The 16,140-nt window shown below is 39.4% G+C and overlaps 1 protein-coding gene across 3 annotated transcripts in view; it reads right to left on the minus strand.

Annotated features, from left to right (window-relative positions):
* The window catches only part of LOC126425171 (uncharacterized), a 286,674-nt gene that overhangs the window by 214,508 nt on the left and 56,026 nt on the right, over positions 1 to 16,140 (minus strand). The window lies entirely within an intron of this gene.

The following is a 16,140-nucleotide window of genomic DNA, read 5'->3' on the forward strand; positions in this document are numbered from 1 at the left end:
TCAAAAAATATGTGACCATTTGTGCTGCCCAACTCCATATACATCCAAAAACCCCTGTAGGTCCTACCTTCACGTGTGTCTCACACACTGTAACAACACTGGAAGATGGAGTATATGACTGTTTTGTAAGCAACCTCCCTTGTTGCCTGCATTGCCCCAGCGTACTACTAATGAACAGAAGTCTGACATCTGCTTCACCTGAGCCAGTGTGTTTTTTCATGTTCCTAGAAATTGTTACATCCAGATATTTCTACAGGTTCACAAATCCCATCTGGGACTCACATATTCTAATCATGGGACCCTATCTTTTCTTTGTGAATTGCAAAATTTTACATTTCTTAACACTACTGCCATTACCAGATTCGATTTTTCAAGTTTTTAATGTTCAAGTACTAAAAATTTACATTTGGCACAAAATGTGTCTCAACACTACTCGACCAGAGGTGAAACCAAATTGAACGTCCCTTACAGCCCTAATATCAACTACGGAGCTGGTAACTAATTTTCCCATGCTGTACAAGTTAATACCTTTTACTGCCAATAGTTGATAGGCTCAGGAAATAAAGAACGAATATCACAAAGGCTTTGCCTACAGGTATTACACAGCATTTCGTCCTTTATTCATCAAACCCAGGATTTGTTGACAGCAGATCTCCAGTCCTAATATGTTTCTGCCTTCTTTTAAGTTTCTGTGTAAAAGTTACAGCCAAAAACTTTTGTAATTTGATCTGTACTTCAGTCATGGCCTTCCTGTAGTTGTTCCACCTTTGACAGATGCCCGATTTATTGTCTTTAGGAGTTCTTCATATGTCATCACATGGCCACTAATCTGAACTCTTTTTTCAACAATAGCCTTCCATATACTCCTATCCCCTCGCACTCTTAACCATTTAGCAGACCACCATATTTCCAAGATGTGCCTTTAATATCATATCTCAAAGGAATCCAGTCTTTTCCTTTCCTCAGTCCCCATAGTCCAGGGCTCACAGTCATACAATGCCACCACATTCAACATGTATGCTTCCAGAAACCTTTTCCTGATTTGTAGGTTGTTACTTTCAGAGGTTATTAACCTTGTCTGTAATACATACAGGTACTGATTGTTCTTTCAGCTCATACCACAGTGACTGAGATAATTGTTTCTAATAGTGTAGTCACCTCCCCATACCCTCTGCAGACAGACTTTCTGCCTGTCTACTGAGCTCCCTAGTACCCGTTCGCTATGGTCCATTATCGACAATAATGTTACTGAATATTTCCTCATTTTATTTAATATTTAAGCTAAAACTGCATCCCCCGCACAGGTCAGCTCTTGTGACAATGTGTATTTTAATCTAAGTCAGTGAACAAAAAAAAAATGTCCACTGTTCTCCCTGTAAGGTTCATTACTACTACTCTAATGAGCCAAAACAAGTGATTAACAGTATTCTGGTCTGGGTTTGGAAAGCAATATAGTAATAATTCTCCATAGCAGGCATTGCTAAGTTCCTCCAGATATATGGCACCTGATGTCCATGCACAAATAATCCAATCCCCATCAATTACTGGCCGGTGGTTTGTGATCATGGAGCTTGCGCATGATAGTGTGATTCATCTGACCAGGTGACACATTTACACTGACCCACAGTATAATCTCAAAGATCCTTGATACATAGCAATCATAATCGATGATGTCTTGGGTCAAAATGGGAACACATAGGGGTCGTTCGCCACACAGCTCCACTTTTGACAGTGTGCGCTAAGCGGTAAGCTCCAAAACACTTGTGCCTGCTCCAGTACCATACTCCATTTTCAGATCTTCGCCGCTCACTTCCTATCCAGTCTTATGAAGTGTACAAACCTCTGTACGTTTACTGTAATCAGTCATAGACATCTTACATGTTCTCGCCTACTCGTGGCTTCACCTTAATTCATTTACGGTCGAGTAATGCTCACAACAGCAGCACATGAACAGCTAACTAGCTTCACAATTTTCAATATGTTCATTTCAGGGTGCTTGGCCATAAATATGTGCTCTTTGTTGAAGACACTGATGTCAGTAGATTTCCTGATTTTGGCAATGACTGTCACTAGAATAATTTCTCATTTGTCTCTCCTATGCTTATCTACTTTCCTTACCATGTCACTTGCTCACAGCACCTCCAGTCACCACTATTTCATGGTGGACAGCGGTCACAATGTCTTGGCTCATCTGTGTCCCCACTGTTTTCACTATTGTACCCACTACTATTTGTATTCTGAAATAACGGATCCATTTTGATCCTGCTTCCAGTCCAATAAAAATGGGCCTGAAGAAGCACAGTCTCTGTGATATAAGATATGATCACTTGTTCACCAGAGAGTCTGAAAGGTGTTTGGTTGTGAATATGAGCACATTCATTGTTTGGAGCTCTGTCCACAGTACGATTTGGCAACTGAATAAAACATCACAAGCCAAGATCTCTAAAAAGTATTTTATTGAATATCGAGTTTCAACATAGTTATGTCGTAACTATCAGATTTGCAAGAGGATGAGCAGAAACTGACAGGAAAATATTTCACAATCATGATATCATAACTTGATAAATTGTCTTTTAACATAACCTACGGAATTCTAACATACCTTAACTTAATGCTTTAAAATATTACAACATATTGCCCCTCAGAGTTCCAAGTTGCTTCACACTGTGTATACACTTTCCAGTATCATAAAGATCACTACAAATTGCCCTTCAAAAGTAAAATTACTATACACATATGTTTGCATAAGACTTGCCATGGCATTTGGGGTCACACTGGATCTGTCTGGATGGTATGTCTTATGGTACACACCTAATGCCTAAATAATGTGCCAGGAAGTCATTAATATGTTCTCTTGATCTTGCACACATGATACATGTGTATTAGAGAGGAAAGTTGCCACTCACCATATAGCAAAGATATTTTTAGATTAGATTAGATTAGATTAATTATTCATTCCATAGACCCATAAAAGAGGGAATCCTCCTGGGTGTGGAACATGTCAGATGAACACATTACAAAAACGTAATTAGAAAAACTTGAGTTTCATTAATTTTAATGATCCTCGGTCAATAAACAGTAAAATTATGTACATGAATTAACTTTAAACTTCTATTATTTACAGGTTTAATACTTACATCTGCTTTCATTAAATCCCTCATTCAGACATTTGCTAGTTTCTTGGCTATTACAACCAAGTATTGTCAAAAATTACATTAAATTATTCATTTCCGTGATCCTCAGTTAAGAACAGGCAGACTATGTACAAGATTTAAACTTAAACTTCCACTATTTACAGACTTATGACTTGCATCTGCTTTCCATACATTCATCATTCACACAGTAGGTAGTTACTTGGCTATTACAACCAAGTATTGTCAAAAATTAAAGTATAATAAAATTTCATTAAAATGGTCTACTGCACTTGTTGAGAAACTCATGGATGGAATAGAAGGAGTTAGCCACCAAAAATTCTTTTGAATTATGTTTAAATTGAGTTGACACACGATAGGCACAATTATAGCTTTCAGCACTGCAGTGTGGTTTCAGTTGTCTGACACTGCAGACGTGGGCGCCAGTTGCGTTTGCGTGTGTGTGTGTTCGCGTGTGTGTACGTGTGTCTATTTCTGACAAAGGCCTTAATAGCTGAAGATATAATTGTGTGAATCTTTTTGTTGTGCTTATCATGAATCAGCATCTGCACTATATGATAGGTGGCAACTTTCCTCTCTAATATTGTTACATTTCATCCTGGATTTTCCATTGTTTGATACGTGTGTATGCATTTCAACAGTTGTAATCTGTCAAGCCAACCTAGAAAGTCCAACAAAATATTCATATACAACAAGAAATTTATTTCCTACATACATCATTAATGCCATATTTGTAAATGGTTTATCTTGTATGTAAGATGTTAATGAAAATTGCAGTTTTATGTTTCTCAATTTAAATTGCTGTTGAATGACATGTAACACTCGTACTGGCCCTATCATTTTTTGAAAAAATATATTGTAGTAGTTTTGAATTATTGATTTGGACATATCTGATGTATTAAACAGTCTCTGAAATTCTCCAATGAAGGACAGTGTACTATGTTTTAAGCATGACTTTGTTCTTAAAATTTGTATTGTAAGGTATTTCCATGAACTAGCCTACTTAGTTTTATGTTATAAATTCTAAGTACAAGTAGACCCCATTTTAACTTTTATGAGATAGATCAAGGTAATTTTTGTTCAACTCACATCCGCACTGAGCAACCTAGACATCGGGTGACATATGCAAATAATAATGTTTCAAATAATAACTGTTACCCGATCACTTCACAATTGCTGTTTTGGGTGGGAGCGCTTTGAGCTGTTTCTGTACTCTGCTATTCGTTGTTCTGAAGGACGCGTCAGCGGTCTAGTTGCGCTCAATCAAAATGTAATATGGTTCCTGAACTGTACTTGGTGTACAGTAGCGTATAAAAACTAAAATCTGCATTGTGTTAACACATTATTCTGTTGAACGACAACAAAAATGAACACAAGGAAATTCAGCAGAGAGTGTTGGAGACAACGGATTTTTGCAGTACATTCACTTTTAACATGTTCTTTTACATGAAACCGTAGAAAATTAAAATAAAAAAGTTGTGTTACAACCTAAAAATTGAAGGAAACATGCCCTACATTAGAAATTAACACGTACACTTAAAGAGATGCATTCAAAATTAAAATTAAGCTGTAGTTTTACGATTTAATAACTTAAATGTGTAGCAGATTAAAAAAAACACGTTTGATATTAATACTTGAATCTATAGGAAAATGTAGGAAATGAAAATGAAACAGAGTTTTCAGTGCACAAACTAATAACTAAATACAAATGAACAAACACATAACTGGACTTGCTACTACATAATTTCACAGACTAGTGTGGAAAAATCAAATTTGTTTTATAATCTAATAGTTTTCCAGAGCTCATGGTCTCGTGGTAGCGTTCTTCTTCCTGAGCACGGGTTCCCAGGTTCGACTGCTGTCGAAGACAGGGATTTTCACCTGCCCCAAGGTGACTGGGACTCGTTGTGTTGCCTTCATCATCATCATTCATCCCCACTACTATCAGAGGAAGGCAACGGCAAACCACCTGCAGTAGGACCTTACCCAGTATGGCGGTGTGGGCCTCCCGCATCTCCCCTATACTCTGTCAAGAAGCATGGAATTCCATTTCCAATCTAATAGTTAACACGCACTAGGGTATGTGCAGCTAGATGCTCTCCAATAATGTATATATCCGCCATAACTATAGATTTCAGTGGATGCCAAAAATACGCATCAGTTGTAATATACTACAGTATCATATATAAAAACAAAGATGAGGTGACTTACCGAACGAAAGCGCTGGCAGGTCGATAGACACACAAACAAACACAAACACACACACAAAATTCAAGCTTTCGCAACAAACTGTTGCCTCATCAGGAAAGAGGGAAGGAGAGGGGAAGACGAAAGGAAGTGGGTTTTAAGGGAGAGGGTAAGGAGTCATTCCAATCCCGGGAGCGGAAAGACTTACCTTAGGGGGAAAAAAGGACAGGTATACACTCGCACACACGCACATATCCATCCACACATACAGTTGGTCTGTATGTGTGTGCGAGTGTATACCTGTCCTTTTTTCCCCCTAAGGTAAGTCTTTCCGCTCCCGGGATTGGAATGACTCCTTACCCTCTCCCTTAAAACCCACTTCCTTTCGTCTTCCCCTCTCCTTCCCTCTTTCCTGATGAGGCAACAGTTTGTTGCGAAAGCTTGAATTTTGTGTGTATGTTTGTGTGTCTATTGACCTGCCAGCGCTTTCGTTCGGTAAGTCACCTCATCTTTGTTTTTATATATAATTTTTCCCACGTGGAATGTTTCCTTCTATTATATTGATACTACAGTATCAGTATGACTTGACTGTACAGTGCCGAGCGGCCTGGGTCATTCGGGTATTGTTTAGTGTTGTCGGGTGCCTTCTGTCACGTCTGCACGTAAACGATGTTCAGTTTCACGTTTTGCCATCGGCAATTGTAAAATAAGCAGGTAATGCGTAGTTTGTAAATCCAATGAACTTGCTCTAAGTTACAATAAAAATCACATCATAATTTAAATTTTTTAAAACTAATATGAATAAATAGACAAACTCATCAGTCAGCAAAGTTTGCGTCTGGCTTTGATGGTAGAAAAGTTGATCATATCTTCGTAATTCAGACGGTTATCAGTTAAGAGGTCAGCTTCAGTGTGAAGAATGGACAAGGCATTCAGTTTCTCCTCAGACAATGTAGAATGTAGCTACAATTTCAGTCTTTTAAGAGCCAAAAACGAGTGTTCTGCTGAACAATTTGTAAGTGCCATAATACATAGAAATATTCTAAGAGCAATGTCAACATTCTGAAATACGGACTGTAACCTCTCATTTGGTAAAAATTTACTCATTTAGACTGGTATATCACTACCCTAATTGTAGAAGATTTCAAAAGTTCCGCGAAATGTACACATTCACTAGGGAAGGAAGTCTCTAATTCTGTGTCATATGATGCTTGGAGTTACTCTGAGTACACATCACCCTGAATCTTAAGCAGGCAGCAGCCAATTGTGGGTTCAAGTTGTATTGTAATCTCAGTTATATTTCTGTGTGTTATTGTACAGTAAATTACTCACAATTCTGGATATCTATTGTGCTCTCTTTCCACTTATTCAGTTGAGTTACTTTTTATGTTTATTCTTACGAGTGGAGGTGTTTGTAATGGGCACACGACAGCAAGGTCTTCAGCGCCCCCACAAAAACACATTGAAGTGAGTGTTGGTAAAATACACAAAACAGGAAGATAAAACAGCACAGACAACAAAGATAACAAAAACTGGCTAAACTATGTGTGTAACCATACAGAAGCATGGAACGAAGTATTGTGTCAATATTAAAAGAATAACTAAACAGGATGAAAGTGGTATAAGAAGGTAAAAACAATAGAGCAGATGGATGTGGTTGGCTGACCGCAAGAAGAAAGAAAGAGGAGCCAGCCACTGTGCAACATACTAAAACCTCCACCCTACAATGTTAGGCCAGAGTCCACACACGTCACAAAACTTTAAAACCTGAGTCACACTTGTCTCATCATCAGCTAAAGTAGAGGGCAGATCCTCACCAATATTTCCTTCTGCTCTTGCACCATGGTATAAAATGTTCTCTGTTAAAATATGGTGAATAGATATGTGCATGTCAAAAGCATCACAAGATGGGGGATCCTCTCGTCAGAGTAAAAACCTATGTGTGAGAGGGCAGTGCCCGATTCTAAGTCGTCTGAGAGTCACTTCATACTGCCTGAGCAACTGCCAGGAGGAACACCATGGCCAGGTTGTTGACTTCCTCAACAAAAGCTTATTGGCCGGCACCACCAGCCATTCCTCATCCCACAACTTCCTGTGTGGTGCAGAAATGACAGCCTGCAAGGGAATAGGACACTGTGCCACATCCTGTCCTCGGCAGGCCACCTCGGCAGCTCGATCAGCCTGCTCATTTTCCCATAGCCCTATATGACCTGGCACCCAGCAGAATGCCATGTGCTTACCCTGCTGTTGGATCAAGTACAGTTTGTCATTACCAGCCATATGAACTCTTCAGCTGGGTACAGGTTCTGTAACGATTATAAGACACTATGTAAATCAGAGCAGTTGAGAAACCATTTGCCCCGGATACAACACATATACTCCAGTGCCTTCAGGATCACATGGAGCTCTGCTGAGAACACAGTATACTTGCCCGGAAGGTGACAGAGCAACCAAGGGAAGTCCCTTGTTTGGAGCCATCAGTGTACACTATGGTGAAACTGTGATGCATATCTAAAACATTAAGAAACAGAGATTGAAGTGTATAATCTGATATCCAATCTTTTTTAAAAATTGGTCAAGTCTAAATTAAGTTTAGGCCTCCGTAGGAGCCAAGGTGGAAATCTGCTCCAATCGCGAAGTAGGATGTGAAGATCAGCAACACCCATCTCTAGAAGGCAATCTTGTGCACGAATCCCACAGGGCCTCGCTGCCTGTTGCTGGTTACAAAGAAGCCTTTCCAGTGGGGGCTGAGTAACAGTAAGGTAGATGGGTGTGTATGGTGTGGATGGTCTTTTATATGCTTGGCACAGCCCTAAGTAGCCATCGCCTGATGTGAAGCGGCGGTACACCAGCCTCAGCACAGACGCATGGTATGGGCGCTTGTTCTATTCAGAACAGTGGCCAACCGAATCCCTTCATGGTGCACCACGTCCAGCATCTGTAATAAGAAGGTCTTGCAGACCCATACACTGTGCACCCATAATCCAGCTGAGATCATACAAACGCCCTGTAAAACGTCCCTCATCCTCAACTCAGGAGGGTTTAAAATGGAATGAGAACAGTTAAAAAGAACACACACAGACTTCTTGGCGAAAAACTTGAAACCACTCTTCTGCACCCATTCATCCAAACATCAAAGAGATAGTACCAACTGACTTGTTGTTTTTGCAAGGCTTGAAGAAGAGCAAAAACAGAAAAGTCCTCCACAAACAAAGAACAGTTGACAGGGCTTTTCACTATGGACATAATGCTATTAATAGCTATTGCAAAGACAGTCACACTTAAAACACTATCTTGAGGGACACCATTCTTTTGCTCAAAGCAATCAGGCAGGACATCACCAACTCTGTACTTAAAATATTGTGGCGTGAGGAAGGACTGAATAAAAATGGGGAGGCAACAATGAAAACACCATTTGTGAAGCTGCTCGAGGATAAGATGCCTCCAAGTAGTATCATAGACCTTCTCAATGTCAAAAAATATGCCTAGATGGCGATGTCGGCACTTGGAAAGCCTGTTGTATAACCACCTCCAGTAGGACCTGGTTATCAAAGGTGGAGAGGTACTTGGTGAGTATTTTTGCAAGAAAGAGCATGAAAGCAGTTGTTAGTATCCCACTAACACAATGAATGGACATCATTTAGCTCCAGTACGATTAGGGTAAAGCAATTATGGGCAGAGGTAAAATGGATTGCAAATCCCACTCTGGAGAAGTATGTGCTGGATAAGTTGATTACGGATAGAAAACATCCACTGTAGCTTAATAATAATATTCAGAATATGCTAAGAAAACAAAGACTGTTGCATTCTTGGTTCAAAAGAGAGTGTGCAAATGATGACAGGGATGATAGAGATTTGTGTGTCCGTGAAATGATCAATGCGTGAAGGATATAACTACTACCATTGTTAAGAGATTTTGCTGAGAACCCAAGAAAATTCTGATCCTACATAAAATTGTCAACTGGCTGAAAGGCTCTATCTAGTCATTATTTGACCAGTTTCGCGTGACAATAGAAGATAGTAAATGGGAAACTGAAATTTTAAATTTTGTGTAAGAAATTTTTCATACAGGATCATACAAATATACCATTGTTTGACCATCTTACAGAATCCTGTATAGAGGACATAGTAATTGGCATCGAGAAACAAGTGCCAGAATTGACAAGCAAGAATTGATAACCAATGAGCTGCCAGGTCCAGGCGGAATCCCAAAGAGTACTCTAGGTCACTGGTATCTTGCCTAGCTTGCATTTATCGTGCATCTCTTGTTCATTGCAATATCCCTAGTGACCGGGAAAAAGTGCAGGTGACTCTAATATATAAGTAGGATACCAGAAAGGACCCACAAAATTACAGACCAATATTCTTAACATTGGTTTGCTGTTAAATTCTTTTAGTATATTATATTCTGGAATATACACAATTTCTTTGAGGCAGATAATCTTATGTCCACAAATCAGCATGGATTTAGAAAGCATTGCTTCTGCTTAGCTGAGCTTGCCCTTTTCTCACATGCAGGGTGTATATGTGGACAAGGAAAAAAAAATTCCTGGATTTCTCCTGGATTTCCCAGTTAAAAATACACTTTCTCCCAGGTGAAAACATACTTTTTCCCTGTTAAGTGACAGTATATTTTCTCTCAGAATTGTATAAGTCCTTGAATGATTATGGTTTTATACACGGGGGTAGAATTTCCCAGCACTTTATAAAACTAAACACAGTGAAAAAAACACGTTTTGGAAAGATCTTTGATGTGCAGCAACATGTACGCTGCATATTTTTGTATTACGAAAGTATAAATTCGAATACCACCAAACACCGCATGTTACTTTCCGAATCATTGAAATCGAGATTGTGATGCGATTTTGAAAGCCATTCATAGCTCATGTCATGTGATCTCGCCAGCCGATGACAGCGGGAATTCAGAGCTTAGGACATGTGATGTAGTCAGCCAATAGCAACATCACTGTTAAGTAGTGCGAACGCACAAACAGAAAAAGTTGATGATTTAAATTAATATATATAGTGTTTCTACACGAAATGCAAGGCTTTCACATATAATATTGGCCTGTAAGATTAATACGCTACAAGAGAATCTAAGCTTTCACATACAATGTTGGTCTTTTATGTGTGTATTGCAATTTAAGATATATCACACAAGTGTGATCATAAAATTTTTAATAATGATTTAAATGTCTGATCTTCTGGACTCAAAATTCATCTAAATGGCTCGTCATCAAAGAGTTGATTTTTAAATGAGAGTCAAATGCTCTGTGATTTAAGAAATTCATCGTACATTATTGCACATAGCTCCGTTGTAACTGCCAGAATGGTACTTTGATGGTAACACTTTTCAAACCACCATTCAGAATATTTTCCGGTGAACTGTTAGAAATAGGTTTGTTTCCGTTGCCAGAGAGTGCCAGATGACAGGCGTCACTGCGCTTACGCAGCTATGATGTCGTAGGGAGCCCGTATGTTCATACGTGTAAAACATTAAAAGATCGTACATTATGTCATAGAAGAAACAAGACATCAGAGGATACTCCAGGAGCATCGGAATTTCGAGACCCATACTAAAATGTGCACATTTAAAGTGCACATTTGTATGTCCATATTTCCAGTTAAGCAGGCCATGACCTGATATTAAGTTTTTCAATGTGGTTTTCAGGATGTAAATTTTCTTGGAGTACCAGTACTGTGTAATCTCATGTTTGGTTCTTTGTTATGGCAAAATGCCATACGTGCTAGAAGTTGAAAACGTGCACTTGAAATGCAGCAAACAGTGTGTGGAATTAGAAAGAAAATTTCTTTAGCAAACTGACAAAAATAACTTCATTGTTCTGAAATGCAATTAATGCTTGACTGTCAGAAAGGTGGAAATCAGAAATCTGTTTTGTTTTCATTTGACGTGAGAGCAGTAAAAGAAGAGGAAACAGCAAAATTACTAAATGTAAACATGGGTCACGTGGAGACTACCCACTACCCCACTGTAACTCAGGCTGCTCTGCTCATCAGCCCCAGATCTACGATATTTCCAAACCGGTGCAATACCCCGCCACTCCCTCGAGCGTTTGATTTTTAAAAAAAGCTAATTTTCAAAAATATGTTCATTTTGTAGTGCACATCTTTCTGAAAGTCTGATGCATAAAACATGTGTGTTCGAGGAAATGTAAGACATGTTATTTGGTCGTAAGTGTGCCAAAGGGCAGTGCCTCGCCTCCTCACACATCATTCTTCTATTGCACGTCACTGGACTTCGCTCTGTGGAATTGAAACGTGTATATTTTGTAATGGATGTCATCAAACCATATTCAGGACAGTGAAAATTAAAATGTCCTGTGGAGCCTCTCCTGCTTACAATTGGCCGGTTTGATATCCTGTCGCGCTATACAAAAAATAAATAAATAAATAAAAAAAGAACTCTTCAGAAAATTTGCACTCTTTATTCCCTATCACCTAACAACTTGCTGCTTTGTGTGACATAAAATTAAATATAGGATACATAAACCCAGTAAAGACATGAGACAAGCAAGACTATACACATTTCTTCAATCCTTAGCTCCTAGAAGCTTTTTCTCTCTACTCTTGATGCAGCTTTATATGGCATGCTTTCCTTTCTGCGAAAGAATCTATTACCTCATCAAAGTTCGTAAAATGTTTTGCTACATGAAAAGTCAAAATGTCGTTGTCTAATACTGAAAAAGCTGTTAATGCAAATAGTACCCAAGGCTGGTGTGGTTTCCTGATCTGATTACGTCTATTTTGTCACTCTCTGCTAGCTAAAACAAAATAGGCCTTTCTAATACTGCAACAATTGTAATACACACCAAATAAACGAGGCTGTTTTGGCACAAACGGTCTTTTTTGTAACGACAGAATGTAATTCACAAAGTACCAATATCAAATGCCTATTAGGCCTACCACAAGCAAAAAGCCTTATGTTAGGAAATAGTTTCACACTTCATTCATACACTCCAGTTTCTCAAGTATGAGAGCAAAAAGTAGTAGTACGAAATTTTTATACAAACTTGGAATCGTCATATTGTTCCATAATTTATGTGATGTCCCCGTTTCTTCTCCTTCCTCGTTCTAACAAACAGTCTCATTATCATTAATTCTGTAACTGTTCCTGTCAATGACAAAGCTTATTCGCAGGTCAACACCACTAACTCTGCCAGAATCACCGGTTTAGTTATCCCACGATTATTCTCCGGTTAGGCCTTGCTACAAGCTCATACAACGCATTTTCCGTGCTTCTTCCAGAATAGAATTTAAACTGGCTGCTGGTCGGGGACTGTACAACTGGCCCTTACTAGTACAGCAATCTGGCCAAAAATTTTCTGGCAAAATTTCATTTTCTTAGATACTCCGAGAAGGTAATACGTAATCTTTCTTACCTGTTATTCGTTTATTTCCACTCCTGTAGTCTGAATCTATGGATTTAGCTAGTAATTATAACAATGCTCATCATTCGCAAACCCAATCAGCCACACAATCAGATAGCAGTTGGCATTCATCCGTTCGGCCTTACTCTGCTCAGCTCGTATAGCCCCTTTTGTCTGTAGGAAAGTTTGTTTCTACATGCAATGAGGATTCCCCTGACAGAGACATCATGTACACTATGCACGCATTCACAAATCAACTTACGATTCATTCAGAAATCAACTTAGAATGTGTTCAAAAACCAACAGGGATGCGTTTCAAAGTCATATGAAAAATCGATAGACTAACGTGCACTGGATGCTAGTCGCTTGTGAAACAAGGTTTTTTCCCTCAATTGCCCCCCCCCCCCCCCCTCCCACTCCCCTCCTACAACTGGGCCTGCTGCGCATGCAAATCTGTCGGCTTGAGCACTCCAGTAGAATTTTTCCCGGTAGCATCTAGCTGCTTGCTGCGACTGCTTACAAAGCCAACAGCCACATTTCTGTAGCCAGAAGTGGGAGAAGGTACTACTCAACTGCGCATGCGCATTATCCCACTCGTAACTGCTAAAACGAATCTAATGTAAACAGTTGTGAGGCCACGCTCATCGGAGGCAATTTGTTGTTACGGAACATTGCATAGTCTTCCTAAAACCTTTGACACATTTTGCTGTTGGCAGACACTTGTATGAGCACTGTGTTTTGTTGCTATATATGGTGCATTTCCTTTGCAATTTAAGTTTTATTTTCGTTTTTTCTCTCGTTCATGTTTTATTGTGGCAGTATTATTCTGACATAGCGGTATACAGTAATATCCTTTGTTAGAGTATCGGTTCTTGCCAGTCAAAATAACAAAAATTTAACTGAAAACAAAAACAATAAAAACTTCCCGGAATTCTAAAAAATTCCCGGTTTTTCCCAGTTTTTTCCCGGATGAAAAAATTCCCGGGTTTTTCCCAGATCTCCCAGTTGTCCCGGGTCGTATACACCCTGCACATATCATCTTGCAACCACAAATGAAAGGTAACAGGCAGATTCCATATTACTTGATTTCCAAAACGCATTTCACATGGTACCCCGCTGCAGACTGGTAACAAAGGTACACAGACTGGTTCCCAGATAAGTGAGTAGCTTGAAGATTTCTTAAATATTAGAACCTAGTATGTTGTCCTCAACATCTCAAGTGTTCATCAGAATGAAGAATATCATCACTGATGGACGGGATGAGAAGCAATCTGCGGCTTTTAGCTGATGATGCTGTGGAGTATGGAATGGTGTTTTCGTTGAGTGACTGTTAGGTGATACAAGATAACTAAGACAAAATGTCTAGTTGATTTGATGAATGGCAGCTAGCTCTACATGTAGAAAAATGTAAGTTAATACAGTGAGTAGGGAAAACAACACTGAAATGTTCAAATACAGCAATTGTAGCGTGATGCTTGATGCAGCCACTTCAATTAAATATCTAGGCATAACGTTGCAGAGCGATAAGAAATGGAATGAGCATGTCATGAGTGTAGCAGCGAAGGGGAATTGTCGACTTCAGTTTATTGGGAGACTTTTTGGGAAGTGTGGTTCATCTGTAAAGGAAACAGCATATACAACACTAGTGTGACCGATTCTTGAGTACTGATCAAGAGTTTGGAATCTCCACCAGGTTAGATTAAACAAAGACATCGGAGTATTTCAAAGGCCGGCTGTTAGATTTGTTACCAGTAGGTTCAATCCATGCACAAGTAGGGTGATACGAAGAGATTGTCAAATTCAAGTTCTGTGAATAATTTGGAATTATAACAGGAAGTTACTTTGGGAACTTAAAGGAGAATCCCAAGAGGGAAGGCAAAATTCTTTTCAAGGAACACTGCTGAGAAAAAGTCGAGGAATGGTATTTGAAGATGATTGGAGAACAATTATACTGCCACCAGCTTTCATTTTACAGAAGGACCATGAAGACAAGAGAAATTAGGGCTCTCATGGAGATATACAGTCACGTCTTTTCTTCCTCTATCTATTTGCAAGTGGCTCAGGAAAGAAAATGTCAAGAAGTGGTGCAAGGTACCCTCAACCAACATACAATAGCTTTCAGGCTATGTACATAGAAGGAGATGATTTTTTTTCTATGGCTCAGCAAAAGAAAGCAGCCTGCGGGCCCTGACCCTTTACACTGAAAAATATTAGTATGTTGGAAAACAAACCAACATGCTATTACAGCAAATCCTCAATTTTCTTCTGGTCAGAAGCTCACTGGCACCCCAACTAGTAAATAGTGGATGGCCTCACTCTTTTTGCACACCTGAGATGGAGGAGTGTGCGCCACATTTAGTGGACAAAAATCTTGGATCACTGTGTGATGATTAGCAGCAACAGAACACACAACACATCAGTCATTCCCATCTCTGAGTGGTACATACTAAACAATTTCTGTGTCTGTATCATCTTCAGTACTTCCAGGTTGTAAAGCCAGAAGATTGCCATGGCAGATTACAGTCCCATAAATGACTTGCAAATGTGTGGTGCCAATCCATTTCATCCATCCTGGATTTTATTAACCGACAATGTCGGGTTTACAAGAGGTGTGCAACACAGAACTTCTTGCCCTCATTTTTGTGCTTTCAGATGGCTCCTGTGTGTGTGCACGACAGAGTCACTATATGGGGGAAGGTTTCCTCCAGCCTGCAGATGGCACACTGATCATTCCCTAATTCTCATAAATGGTTTGTGCTGGGGCCTGCACGGCTAGTTTGTGATTTCCCATAATGGCTAGCAGTTACCAACACCCATTCAATAGGAAACATCTGAAGACCCTGGCACATAGTTCTTTTAGTGCTTGCCAAAAAAAAAAAAACATACATGGAAATGTCTATATTACAGCTCCTGATTATGATTAGCTGAATGACCTTAAAGCTGCATTAGTTTTGCCGAGACTGGGAGTTCACTATATTGAAGAAGTCCACTGGCAGCTCTCACACAGCTGAGTTGGCAAGTTATGGGCTCTGTAGAGTCGAGGTGGTATTTTAAAAAATACAGAGTTAATAATTCTTTCTGCTCAACACAGTTATTTTGCATACATGGGAAGACTACAAGAATCTGAAGTGCTTGAACATGTGCACGAGTGAAATTTTGTGTACCTTTTTCCAGTTATTCTAGGTATGTTGGCCCTTGTGGCGAGCATGCAGGTACTCAAGAAGAAGAGGCACCTTAGAGTGTGGAGCCATTAGCTGGCTGGAGGCAGAGTCCACTGAGCAAAGCAGACTCGGCAAGACTTAACTCGAAAAAATAAATTTCATATGTTTACATGGATATCTTGGGAGCGTGTGTTTTGAGCCAGTGTTTTGAACTGTATTCCTATTTTGTTGTTGAGGAGATTTTTTCAGATT

The sequence above is a fragment of the Schistocerca serialis genome, chromosome 10 (assembly GCF_023864345.2).
Source record: "Schistocerca serialis cubense isolate TAMUIC-IGC-003099 chromosome 10, iqSchSeri2.2, whole genome shotgun sequence".
NCBI classification, from domain to species: domain Eukaryota; kingdom Metazoa; phylum Arthropoda; class Insecta; order Orthoptera; family Acrididae; genus Schistocerca; species Schistocerca serialis.